This window comes from Chiloscyllium plagiosum, unplaced genomic scaffold (assembly GCF_037043375.1).
Source record: "Chiloscyllium plagiosum isolate Xiang-an unplaced genomic scaffold, Cpla_swu_hap1 HiC_scaffold_19, whole genome shotgun sequence".
Lineage (NCBI taxonomy): Eukaryota > Metazoa > Chordata > Chondrichthyes > Orectolobiformes > Hemiscylliidae > Chiloscyllium > Chiloscyllium plagiosum.
The window spans coordinates 25,167,655-25,181,236 of NW_028270157.1; the positions used below are offsets into that span (position 1 = coordinate 25,167,655).

Genomic DNA, 13,582 nt, shown 5'->3' on the forward strand with positions numbered 1-13,582 from the left:
TTATTCTTATATTCAGCTCTAGGTAATTTTAGTCACACTGTTTGTTGAAACTTAAGGAAATGAAATGAAGATTATTAAAATATTATGAACAAGAACATGAATAATCCCATATATTACTATGTTCAGGTATCATTTTCCTTCCATTTTACTTTTTGACTTCAAAATATTCATATTTGATAGCTTTACTTATAAAAAAAAATACTGGTTTTGCCTGCCAGCTTTTTTGTTCACCTATTGGTGCCTAGCAGGTTTTGAAAAGCTTTGTAGCTCAGGTTGAGGTTCTGGATGTAGGTTTACTCGCTGAGCTGGAAGATTTGTTTTCAGACGGTTCATCACCATACTAGGCAACATCATCAGCGAGCCTCCAGATGAAGCACTGGTGGGATGGCCCATTTTCTATTTATGTATTGAGGTTTCCTTATGTTTGTGGTGTCATTTCTTGTGGTGATATCATTTAGTGTGGTGATGTCATTTACTGTGAATGACATCATTTCCTGTTGTGATGTCATTTCCTTTTTTTCTCAGGAGGTGGTAAGTGGGATCCAAGTCAATGTGTTTGTTGATAGAGTTCCAGTTGGAATGCCATGCTTCCAGGAATTCTCATGTATATCTCTGTTCGGCTTGTCCTAGGATGGATGTGTTGTCCCAGTCGAAGTGGTGTCCTGCCTCATCTGTATGTAAAGATACTAGTGAGAGTGGGTCATGTCTTTTTGTAGCTAGTTGATGTTCATGTATCCTGGTGGCTAGTTTTTTACCTATTTATCCAATGTAGTCTTTGTTACAGTTTTGCTTGTTGTCTGTATAGGATCTTTCAAGATAATTAGCTGGGTTTGTGGGCTACCATGATGCCAAGAGGTCTGAGTAGTCTGGCAGTGATTTCTGAGATGTCTTTGATGTAGGGGAGAGTGGCTAGGGTTTCTGGGTGTGTTTTGTCTGCTTGTTTGGGTTTGCTGCTGAGTAATCAGCAGACAGTGTTCATTGGGTACCCATTCTTTTTGAATAACTGTGTCCTCTGCTTTTCATAGTTCCTCCGTGCTGCAGTGTGCAGTGCCTCATTGAAATGATGTTCTAATGCAGCTTCATTTGTGAGTGTTGGGATGATTGCTTCTGTAGTTCAGTATTTGTTCCGTATATGTTGTTTTCCTGTAGACACTGGTTTGAAGTTCCCCATTGTCTGTTCGCTGTACTGTGACTTCTAGGAATGGCAGTTTGTAGTTTTTTTCCTCCTCTTTAGTGAATTTTATGCCGGTAAGGATATTATTGATGGTTTTGAAGATTTCTTCTAATTTGTTTCATTTAGTAATGACAAAGGTGCCATCCATGTAATGGACCCAAAGTTTGGGTTGGATGGTTGGCAGAGCTGTTTGTTTGAGTCTCTGCATTACTATCTCTGCTAAGAACCCTGATATCAGAGATCCCATGGGTGTTCCGTTGGTTTTGTCTGTAGGTTTTGTTGTTGAAGGTGAAGTGGGTGGTAAGGCATAGGTCCATTCGCTCGATGATATTGTCCTTGTTGATGAAGTTGTGGTGTTTGGTGTGTCCTAGGTTCTTCTAATAGTTAATCATTGTTTCCTTGGCCAGGTTGATATTGATGGATGTGAACAGGGATGTTACATCTTAGGAGACCATTATTTCATCATCTTCTATCTTGGTGTATTTGATGGTCTTCAGGAATTCTTGGGTGGAGTGGATGGAGTAGAGTGAGTCTTCTACTAAGTGCTTTAGTCTTTGGTGTAGCTACTTGGCCAATCTGTAAGTTGGTGTTTCAGGTAGCGATACTATGGGTCTGAGGGGGGCTCCTGGTTTGGAAATTTTGGGTAATCCATAAAAGTGTTGTGTGTTGGATCCATCTGGTTTCATTTTTTGGAAGTCAGTCTTATTTATTTCTCCAGATTTCTGAAGATTTTTGAGTAGGGTTGTGATTTGGTTCTCCAGTTGTAGAGTTGGGACTATCACCACGTGTTGGCATCTGCAAGTAATGCGTTTGCTTTCTTAATGTAGTCTCTTTAATTTAAAATGACTGTCAAATGTTCTTTATCTGCAGATAGGATAACAATGTTTCTTTTTCAGTCCTTCTAGTGCTTTCCTTTCTTGTGTATTGAGTGTGCTTCCTTCCTTTTTCTTGCTTAATGTTGGTGCAACTGTTGGTCTGATTGTTTGCTGGGTTTTTCTGTGAGTTGCTTGTCTTTCAGTGTTGTTTCTAATGCTGCTAAGAAATTTTTCTTGTCTGCATCCTGGAAGTTGCAATTTAATCCTCTTACTAAGACGGTTTTTTCAGTGTTTGTTAAAGGTTGGTCAAATAAGCTTTTTATCCATGCTTCTGTGTTGTCTGTGTTGTTGTCTAGTTTTTCTTTCTGCAGGTCTAATTTATTTGTTTTCTGTTCTTGTTGCTGTCCTGTGTTGTACTGTGTCTGTCCATTCATAGTCTGTTGTATTAGTGAGTAAAGAATTTTGGCGCGAAATATATTGGCGCTTCGTTGATGTTAATTGTCATTATATTCACATGGATGGTGCATCATGCTATGCTTGTTTAGATCTTATAATAACTGTAAAACAACAACAGCTCTTAGTTTTATAACACCTTAATGAAATATCCCAAGGTGCATTTCAAATAAAATATGACAGCGAGCCACATAAGGGGATATTAATTAGGATAGCCAAATGCTTGGTCAAAGAGGAATGTTTGATTTGTCTTAAAGAAGTAAGATGAAGTAGAGAGTTGTAGAGAAATTAAGGAAAGAGTTCCAGAGTTTGCAGCCTTGGCAACTGAAACACAACTGCCAATTGTGAAGCAGTTGACATTGGGAGTGCGCAAGGGTCAGAGTTAGAGGAACATGTATCTCAGAGGGTTATGTGGCTCAAGAAGACAGATATTGAGAGGGCCAAAGCCATGGAGGAATTTGAAAAGAAGGAGTAGAATTTTAAAGTCAAGAACTGTGAATGCTGGAGATCTGAAACAAAAACAAAGAATGCCAGAAAAACCTAATAGTTCAGGCAACATCTGTGGAGGGAAAAGTAGAGTAAATGTTTTGAGTCCAGGTACTCTTCTGTTTTTGTTTAAAATGCAAATTTGGAAGAAATAATTACAGATGAGAAATAGAGTAGCAGAGACGGGAAGTGATGAGAGAGAGGTGTCACAGCAGAAGGTTTCCTATGAAGCTGATGCACCAGCATAGTCCAAATGGTTCATCAAGTTGGTTCCATTTTAGTCATAATTTTGCAGTAAAATAAATAGGCTTTACAATATTAGATGACCCTTTAGATGGACATTTTACCGAAAGGTGATGTGTGTAATATGGGTGTGACTTGCCTATACTGTGTGGTATTGCATGCGTAAGATCCAGATGAGATTTCTTTGTTTCTGCTTTCTGTAGGAAGGTATATAGGTTGGTTCCATCTGCACCACTGCATTGAATTGAATTGAATTTATTGTCACATGTACCGAGGCACAGTGAAAAGCTTTGTCTTGCAAACAATACAGGCAGATCGCACAGTTAAACAGCATAGATAAGTAAATAATAGATAAACAGCAGCAAAAGTCAAAACATAGGTACAGGCGAATGTTAAAAATTTGTGAGTCCATTCTGTATTCTAACAACAGTAAGATAGAAACTGTTTCAAAACCGGCTGGTGTGTGTGTTCAGACTTCTGTACCTTCTGCCCAATGGTAGATGTTGTAGAAAAGCAGTGCCAGGGTGGGATGGATCTTTGAGAAGGCTGGCAGTCTTTCCTTGACAGTGGGCCTGGTAGATGGATTCTAAAGACGGGAGGTTGGCCTTTGTTAATGTCCGGGATAAGTTCACCACTCTCTGTAACTGTCTCCGATCTTGAATTGTACATTTGCCAGGTCGTGATACATCCAGACAGAATACTTTTGGTGGCACACCTATAAAAGTTGGCAAGGGTATTCACCATCATGCCAAATTTTCTCAGCTACCTGAGGAAGAAGGGATGTTGTTGGGCCTTTGTAGCCAGGGAATCCACATGAAGAGTCCAAGAAAGCTTGTTGTTGATGACCACTCCCAGGAGCTTGACACTCTCCACTTGTCCCACCTCTGTGCTGTCAATGTGTAGGGAAGCATAGCTAACACCCCACTGAAAGTCAATAATGAGTTCCTTGGTTTTGCTGGCATTGAGAGCTAGGTTGTTCTCAGTGCACCATTTTTCCAGCTCTCCCACCTCCTGTCGGTAGTCTCTTTCATTGCCATCGGAGATTTAACCAACTCTGGTGGTGTCATCAGCGAACTTGTAAATGGCATTAGTCTGGTATTTAGTGACGCAGTCAAGGGTATGCAGTGAGTAGAGTAGGGGGCTGAGTATGCACCTCTGGGGGTGCTCCAGTGTTGAGTGTTAGTGAGGATGAAATATTGTCCCCAATCTTCACTGATTGTGGCCTGTTGGTCAGGAAACTGAGGATCCAGTTGCAGAGAGTGGGGCTTAATCCTAGATCACTAAGTTTAGTAATCAGTCTCGAGGGGATAATAATGTTGAAGGCTGAACTGTAGTCAATGAGTAGGATTCTTACATAGCTGCTCTTGGTGTCAAGATGTTCTTGGGAGGAGTGAAGGGCAAGTGATATGGCATCAGACATGGATCTATTGGTCTGATAGGCAAATTGGAGTGGGTCAAGAGTAGTGGGGAGGCTGGAGTTGATTAATGCCATGACCAGTCTTTCAAAGCACTTCATGGCCACCGAAGTTAGGGCCACTAGGTGGTAGTCATTCACACATGCTGCATGAGCCTTCTTAGGCACAGGGATGATGTTGGCCCTCTTGAAACAGGCAGAGACAGTAGCCTGCTGCATGGAGAGGTTGAAGATGTCCGAGAAGACCTGTGTCAATTGATTTGCACATGCTCTGAGTGCACGGCCTAGTACTTTCCTTGCATTCACATGAAGGAAGACTGAAATGACCTCTGATGCAGTGACCTTTGGGATAGGTTCGTCAGGGCTTGTTGGAATAAATGTTGCCTCTCTGCCAAAATTCTGCTCAAAGTGAGCACAGAAGGCATTGTGACGATCTGGGAGGGATGTGTCATTGTCTGTTATCTTGTACTGTATCTTTTTAGAACCTGTGATGTCATTCAGTCCTTGCCATAGTCAGTGGGTGTCTGTCTGGGTCTCTGTATCAAGAGATGATTGTGAAATTGTGCAAATTGTAATTGTGTTAAATCAAAATATATGCAAAGCCTTTGGAGGACATCACGATACAAGGCTACCAAAGCTTTTAATTGTTAGTAACAGCTAGTCTTGTGAATACATGGATATGAATGAGATATTGCAAAGAAGTTACAGGATTGTTGATGGTTCAAAATGTCTGAGTGTGAATATGAAATAGTTCACAGGCAACACTTCAAAAATGCACAATATTTTTGGTTTATTTCTACACTCCCTTACTTTAGATTTTATGATTGCAAGAAGTTGAAAAGTGTGGCGCTGGGATAACACAGCCTGTCAGGCAGTGTCTAAGGAGCAGGAGAGTCGACACTTCGGGCATATCCCCTTCATCAGCAACGACCTTTGCCATAAGTAAAGCCTAGCTCATTTTGCTATTACAAGTGCCTTTATCCACTTTACTATCCAGTTAAAATATTTCCAAATACTTAGCATAAAAGGAAACAAATCCTTGAATTGTTAATTGCTTATAAGTGACTAGGTTTATGCTCATACCTCACATGATATATCTTCACTATTTGATTAAAAAAGTAAACATTACATTGGACCTCACAAAGTATTAAACTAAATTTCAAAGTCATTAATGTATAGACTAGAGAATCTGAAACAGCAATGTGTGTAGTAATGCAGTTGCACTGATTCCTAACCACTACTAACAATAACATAGCCTGTCAGATCTATGGATGTCAATATTGCCTTGCATTGGACACTTCAGTTATTAGAGAATCCACTGTAAAGACAATAAAATAAATAGCTGTTTCAGCAGACTTGAAAGAAATTTACTTCATCACTCGGATGCATAAATATACTAATAGTTACACTGAGGTTTTATTATATTGGGTAAGATAATGATAAGCTCTGAAAATAAGCAATAGTGCATCTCTAAAAAAAAAACGGTTATATACATAACTTGTATTCTTTGGGCAGATTTTAATATTCCTATCTGATTCATTTGGTCAGGCTGGAAGATGCAGGTGAATATTCTGCCATCTCACTGCCTCTGTGTGATTTAAATCCATCAAAGGAAAGCTTGCAGGGGCTCTTCCAATCAAGTCAATTGAGCTCCTTAAAAGGCCTCATAAATCTGTTAGGCTTGCCTGACATCTTCTGCCAGTGATATCATTCAAAGAGACCCTATCCTCAATTGAGGGAAATGGCATTTGGGGGGGAGGAGGTGACAGCAGGAAGCCAACCCCCTGCTTTTTCTGTCTACCTCTCACCCTACTCTCCACCCATGACTGGCATCATTCCCTTGGGTATCTCATGCTGCTCCACTTATCTGCCTCTGAAGTTACTGTCGTTGAGTAGATTTTAAGTCATGTAACAGTTACTCTTAAAATACAGAGACATCTACCATGACTAACAAGTGGCCATCATCAGAAACTAACAGTTCTGAACATTAAAACATGCTTTGTTCATGAAATCCTACCTCAACTAACCTATAAGCCAAACACCTGTGATCAACACAACTTGTCTCAACATAACAAAGATTTCATTAGGTCTCAGGAGAATATTCACTGAACCAAAGAGAAAAAAATAACACACAAGATTAATTACAGTGCTGTCCACAATTCTTCACAAATGAGAAATCAGATGATATTACTGATTTCATTGAAATCAAATGATACTACTGATGTCATAGGTTTGAAGAAATTGTTCGACAACTGTTGACAAACCTTCAAAATCTGATCATCTGACCTTCTTCATGACATAACTGCCAAGGATGAACAGCAGACTATTAATGCAGACATTTTAACTATTTAAAAGCAGCAACGCTGAACAGCTCAGTCAGTTTCACAATGTTTAAATCTGATAAAATGGCATTATTGAAAAGATTGTGTGAGAATGGAAGGTTCACATTCATGTGATGTACAGTTTCAAATGGAGGAGATTGCTATAACTTTAAACGGAGGAGATTATGTGTTTCCGAAACACAATTACATTCTCTGGCATGTAGGAACAAATTACTGCAGATGCTGGAATCTGTCTTGAAAACAACAAATGCTGGAAATCACAGCAGGTCAGGCAGTATCCATGGAGAGAGAACAAGCTAATGTTTTGAGTCTAGGTGACTCTTCATCAGACTCGAAATGTTAGCTTGCTCTCTCTCCATGGATTCTGTTTGACCCACTATGATCTCCAGCATTTGTTGTTTTCAGTACATTGTCTGGCATTAGTTGTTCTAGTGTAACAACAAACTGCACCTGGTTGTTTCAACCTCCAGCAAGATTTGCAACCCAACCAAGTTGTCAGCCATTCATAAAGTCAGAAACTTTGGGAGAGATGGTGTAGTGGTAAACCTACTTTACTTTGAAACAATTGTACAAATCATTAGTTAACCATAAAAAAAAGGTTTGGAGAGCGATGTTGCATAAGATAGTTAGCACATGAAAGAGTTAACTGATCACAGGATTAGCCCTGCCTATCAGAAATATTAGATACTGTTCCTGGGAGGAGCTAACTGGTACTAAAATATTCAACGTGCTAACTCGAGTGAAATCTTGTGCATACGAGTATATTTTAGTAACAGTAAATGTATGCTTACTCTTAAGTTGAAGCTGATGTAAGCCACAGGAGTTAATTATGTATCTTGGATATAATCTAACTAAATACAATATACTTTTATTGTAATAAACATTGACTATTTACCAAATTTGAACTTATCTTCTGCCCAAGAATTCAGGTGGGCATGCTTCCCCAGTTGGTGTCAGTAGTTTCAACTAATCCCAGTATTAAGGATTGGTGGTAGGGCTGTGAATCTATGCAAGGTTTTGCCAAACCATATCATTCATCGTGGCAGTAGTGAGGATTTTTTCTAAGTTAGTGTTACACCATTTTATTCAAAACTAAAAGGCTGCTGTATTCATTTTGACAAAAATGTGTTTCTTTTAAAATATGGCATGTTACAGTTCATTTCAAACCTATTACTAGGGAATGTACAATAATAAACTTCAAAATGTATGCAAGAACATATAGTTGAGGCTGAAGGTCATTTTATGGAATCTACTTTAATGGGACAATCGCCAGACCACACTAAGAAAGAACTGCTTCATATTTAGGCAAGTCACCTGTTCAATTATATTGTTGGATACTCTTAGCTTGCCAGGTTCCTTAGGTACATGGTCCTCTCCTGGAGGAGAAGACTATCCAATGTTGACCCTGAACTTCACATCTGGCACTCTGGAATCATGTTTGAAGGATGACATTGAACTCCAGAACTTTGAAATCTGTAACTAATTTATGCAACAATATGGCATCTGATGACATGATTGGAATCAACAACAATTCAAATCAAAGGCATTGCACAGACAATTATTTGTGGCTTTTCCTTCACAACAGTATCTATACTCTCCCTGAATTAACAACTGGTCTATACATAGATGCTATTATCATGTCTCCCAAAAACATGAGATTTTGCTAAAATCTATCAATCTGTCAATTGCCTGTCAGAGAATTTCCATAAATGATTCCTTCGCAATGTATTATCAGGGCACATTTTCTCTATATAAATCCAATCATTTTTCAGGGAAACAAATCTGCCTCCAAATCCTGGCATACTATGGTGCCAGTTACCAATTTACTTTGCAAGTTACACCAAAGAGACTGTTTGGAATTATTTTTAAATGAGTAAGATTTTGAATGAACTTTCTGCGTGCTTTTTGTAATGAAATTGTAAATGTACATCATGAGATTCTCCTTTCTTGGTTTCCATTTTAATCATTGAAAGCAATTCCTTGCCTTGATCTCAGCACAAAGCAATTGCTGTGACATTAGAAATGAAACTGTTCAAATTTATCGTTAAAATTATCAGTCCCAGAGATTGCTGTTAGTGATATTAATAGTAAAACACCGATTGCATTTGTTTGACATACGTTCTATCTGTACATGTCTACTGTAAGAAAAATCATGCATAATTTAAAACAGATCATGTTGTTACATGACACAGGAATGTCAGACAAGTATCCAAATGCCAAAATTGCAAACAGTAATTTCTAGTCTATCAAATGTAATATCTCTCATGAGATTTAAAAAGGCCATTTATGCTTGGTGGTTTATGGATCCCGAACCATTTTAAAATTATACTATGAATGCCTGAAGCTTCCTGTTTCCCAGTCCAGCCGGCAATTGCTCATATTCTACTGAGTCTTTTCTAATTTGTTCCTGCCCGGCTTAATTTTGGCCTTCTGTACATGGGAGTATCTCTCATTCCTGTTAATCCATTTATCACTCTCTTCTCTCCTGTCTTCCCAGCATTATTCATTCTAGTGTGATGTAATCAAGTTCCCTGATGAGAAAATGAATTTAGTTCACAGACTGAACTCTCAGGTAAATCTGACTTCCAGTGAATTGGGAGAGTAAGGTTCAGTACCAAGTTGGTTCCCAATCAATCTTCAACAATCACAATATTCACTAATCTAAGATGCTAGGTAATTCAGGCAGAAGAACGTACATAAAGAAAATCCAAAAATGGGCACTGCAATCATAAAAATTCACATGAAGTAGCAGCACTGATGAGTCACAGGGACTGGAAGTAACTCATTTGCATTGTACATATCTCTGGTAGGAAAGGATCTTAAAAATTTATAATGGAGTTTGGGATAGTGGGAAATGAGTAAAAGGGAAGGAAGTAAAATGGAAATTATTGTACAAGGTAATGGTTCTGAAACGGTTAATGTTGGAGATGCATTAAATTCCACACAATCTGAGGCTGCCATACAGCCATGGGTGGGGAAATCAGGAGAATAGCTCTGAATCCCAAAAGGGATAGATTATAGACGATTATATCTTGTGTCTTTTATGTCTGTCAATAGTTATAGTAACTAACTAATGCAACTTTATATAACTGCTATCCTGCAATGAATCACATCTTTTGTTCTTTTGCTAAAACGAACAAGTGGCTGTTCTTTTACTACTGTTTCTTCTTTAAGATAGCTTTCAGACCCATTGAATAAAAAAGGAATGATGCAGCACCCATCTACCCACAAATACACATGACAGTCAGTGATTGGCATCATTGCTTCATACCACAAGGTGCGATAATGGAAAAAAAACACTGGAGGAAAAAAATTCCAGAAGATTAATTGAGTTTACAGTCTTAAAGACTTTGCCACTTTAAAAATTACTCACAGATAGGAGCAGTTGCAAATGCCTGAACAAACAAGCAGTCAGCAGGAGCACATGGAAAAACCAACAAAGGAAAAGCAGCACTCCAGGCTAAAGCCTTTACTTCAGAATTGATAAGAAGCATAAGAAAAGCAGAATTAACCAGCAAAAACTTAAAGACTAGTTACACATACCAATTACAGATTCCATGAGGAAGCAAGATCCATAGGAGCATTTTTGGTTAACGGTTTGTCTATGAAACAGAGTTCTCAAGAGGGAAACTCTAAATGAATGACACAAAAAGGCAATCTGAGAAGATTAGAAGTGAAAAGAAAGAGCATTTAGAACTCTCAGTAGGCACTGTCATTGCAATGAAGTTCATGATGAGATATGGCTGCAGTAAGGATATTAAAAGACTTTACAATGATATTTTACATATGTTGTAGCTTCAGGAATATTGCAAAGCAGAAGTAAGGCATCAAAAGAGACAAGTATCAAAGCACATGGAGTCGAACAGAAGAAAATAGTTAAAAGACTTGATGCTATAGCAAGAGCAGAAAATGATTATTTAAACTACTATAAGAGCAAAAAGATTACATTTAAACTGCACAGAGACGGCTTTATTTAAAAAAGTTGTGGAAAACGAAATACACTGTGTTTTGGCCATGAAAGCCGTTGAAATACTGCAGAATTCAAAAGCTTTAAAAGTAAGGAGAATAGATAATAATATTGGAAGATGTGCAGGGGAAATAATAATACCAGCAAGAATTAATATCAGGGATGAATCAAAGTAGAACACAGATTGAACATCATGGTGAAATCCATTCTTAATTCTCAAGAGTTACTTCAAATTTAAATTCAAAATCACAAACCAATAAAAATATGCTACTATATTCAATAGAAACTACAGCTGATGATGGTATAAATTATCAAAACAAAAAAGAAGGCACAGATACTACCAAAGAAACTCTCAGAACTTCACAGAAATGAACCCATTGGACATCAAAAGACATGTACTCACAGGATGTGGGCATCATATTGCCCGTCTCTAATTGCCCAGAGGGCAGTGAAGAGTCAACCATATTGCTGTGGGTCTGGAGTCACATGTTGGCCAGATCAGGTAAGGAAGTCAGTTCCCTTCCCTAAAAGACATTATTGAACCAGGTAGGTTTCTTTTGGATAACTGACAATGATTTCACAGTCATCATTAGATTCCTCCCACCAGATTTTTATTGAATTCGAATTGCACCATCTGCCATGGTGGGATTTCAATCTTGGTTCCCAGATCATTGACTGGGTTTCTGGTTTAGCAATAATAAGACCATAAGACCATAAGACATAGGAGTGGAAGTAAGGCCATTCGGCCCATCGAGTCCACTCCGCCATTCAATCATGGCTGATGCGCATTTCAGCTCCACTTACCAGCGTTCTCCCCGTAGCCCTTAATTCCTCTAGACAACAAGAATCTATCAATCTCGGCCTTGAAGACAGTTAGCATCCCGGCTTCCACTGCACTCCGTGGCAATGAATTCCACAGGCCCACCACTCTCTGGCTGAAGAAATGTCTCCGCATTTCTGTTCTGAAATGACCCCCTCTAATTCTAAGGCTGTGTCCATGGGTCCTAGTCTCCTCGTCTAACGGAAACAATTTCCTAGCATCCACCTTTTCCAAGCCATGTATTATTTTGTACGTCTCTATTAAGTCTCCCCTTAATCTTCTAAACTCCAACGAGTACAATCCCAGTATCCTCAGCCGTTCCTCATATGTTAGACCTGTCATTCCAGGGATCATCCGTGTGAATCTCCGCTGGACACGTTCCAGTGCCAGTATGTCCTTCCTGAGGTGTGGGGACCAAAACTGGACACAGTACTCCAAATGGGGCCTAACCAGAGCTTTATAAAGTCTTAGTAGTACATCTCTGCTTTTATATTCCAACCCTCTTGAGATAAGAGACAACATTGCATTCGCTTTCTTAATCACGGACTCAACCTGCATGTTTACCTTTAGAGAATCCTTGACTAGCACTCCCAGATCCCTTTGTGCTTTGGCTTTATTAATTTTCTCACCATTTAGAAAGTAGTCTATGCTTTTATTCTTTTTGCCAAAGTGCAAGACCTCGCACTTGCTCACGTTAAATTTCATCAGCCATTTCCTGGACCACTCTCCCAACCTGTCTAGATCCTTCTGTAGCCTCCCCACTTCCTCAGTACTACCTGCCTGTCCACCTAACTTCGTATCATCGGCAAACTTCACTAGAATGCCCCCGTTTCCCTCATCCAAATCATTAATATATAATGCGAACAGCTGTGGCCCCAGCACCGAACCCTGCGGGACACCGCTCGTCACCGGCTGCCATTCTGAAAAAGAACCTTTTATCCCAACTCTCTGCCTTCTGTTAGACAGCCAATCCTCAATCCATCCCAGCAGCTCACCTCGAACACCATGGGCCCTCACCTTGCTCAGCAGCCTCCCGTGTGGCACCTTATCAAAGGCCTTTTGAAAGTCTAGATAGACCACATCCACTGGGTTTCCCTGGTCTAACCTACTTGTTACCTCTTCAAAAAATTCCAACAGGCTGGTAAGGCATGACCTCCCTTTACTAAATCCATGTTGACTTGTTCTAATCAGACTCTGCTCTTCCAAGAATTTAGAAACCTCATCCTTAATGATGGATTCTAGAATTTTACCAACAACCGAGGTTAAGCTGATTGGCCTATAATTTTCCATCTTTTGCCTTGATCCTTTCTTGAACAAGGGGGTTACAGCAGCCATCTTCCAATCATCCGGGATCTTTCCTGACTCCAGTGACTCTTGAAAGATCTCAACCAATGCCTCTGCTATTTCCTCAGCCACCTCTCTCAGAACTCTAGGGTGTATCCCATCGGGGCCAGGAGATTTATCAATTTTAAGACTTTTTAACTTTTCTAGCACTATCTCTTTTGTAATGGCAACCATACTCAACTCAGCCCCGTGACACCCTTTAATTTTTGGGATATTACTCATGTCTTCCACTGTGAAAACCGACGTAAAGTACTTGTTAAGTTCTCCTGCTATTTCCTTATCTCCCATCACTAGGCTTCCTGCATCAGTTTGAAGTGGCCCAATGTCTACTTTTGCCTGTCGTTTGTTTCTTATGTACTGAAAGAAACTTTTACTATTATTTCTAATATTACTGGCTAGCCTACCTTCATATTTGATCCTCTCATTTCTTAATACCACCAGGATGGAAAGCAGGTGGTCAGGAACAATATTGGCCCGCTAAAGACTGACTATGCCAATGACTATGTGGAAATGCAGATATGTTA

At 39.3% G+C, this 13,582-nt stretch overlaps 1 long non-coding RNA gene across 1 annotated transcript in view; it reads left to right on the forward strand.

Annotated features, from left to right (window-relative positions):
* The window catches only part of LOC122559739 (uncharacterized), a 77,014-nt gene that overhangs the window by 10,453 nt on the left and 52,979 nt on the right, over window positions 1–13,582 (forward strand). The window lies entirely within an intron of this gene.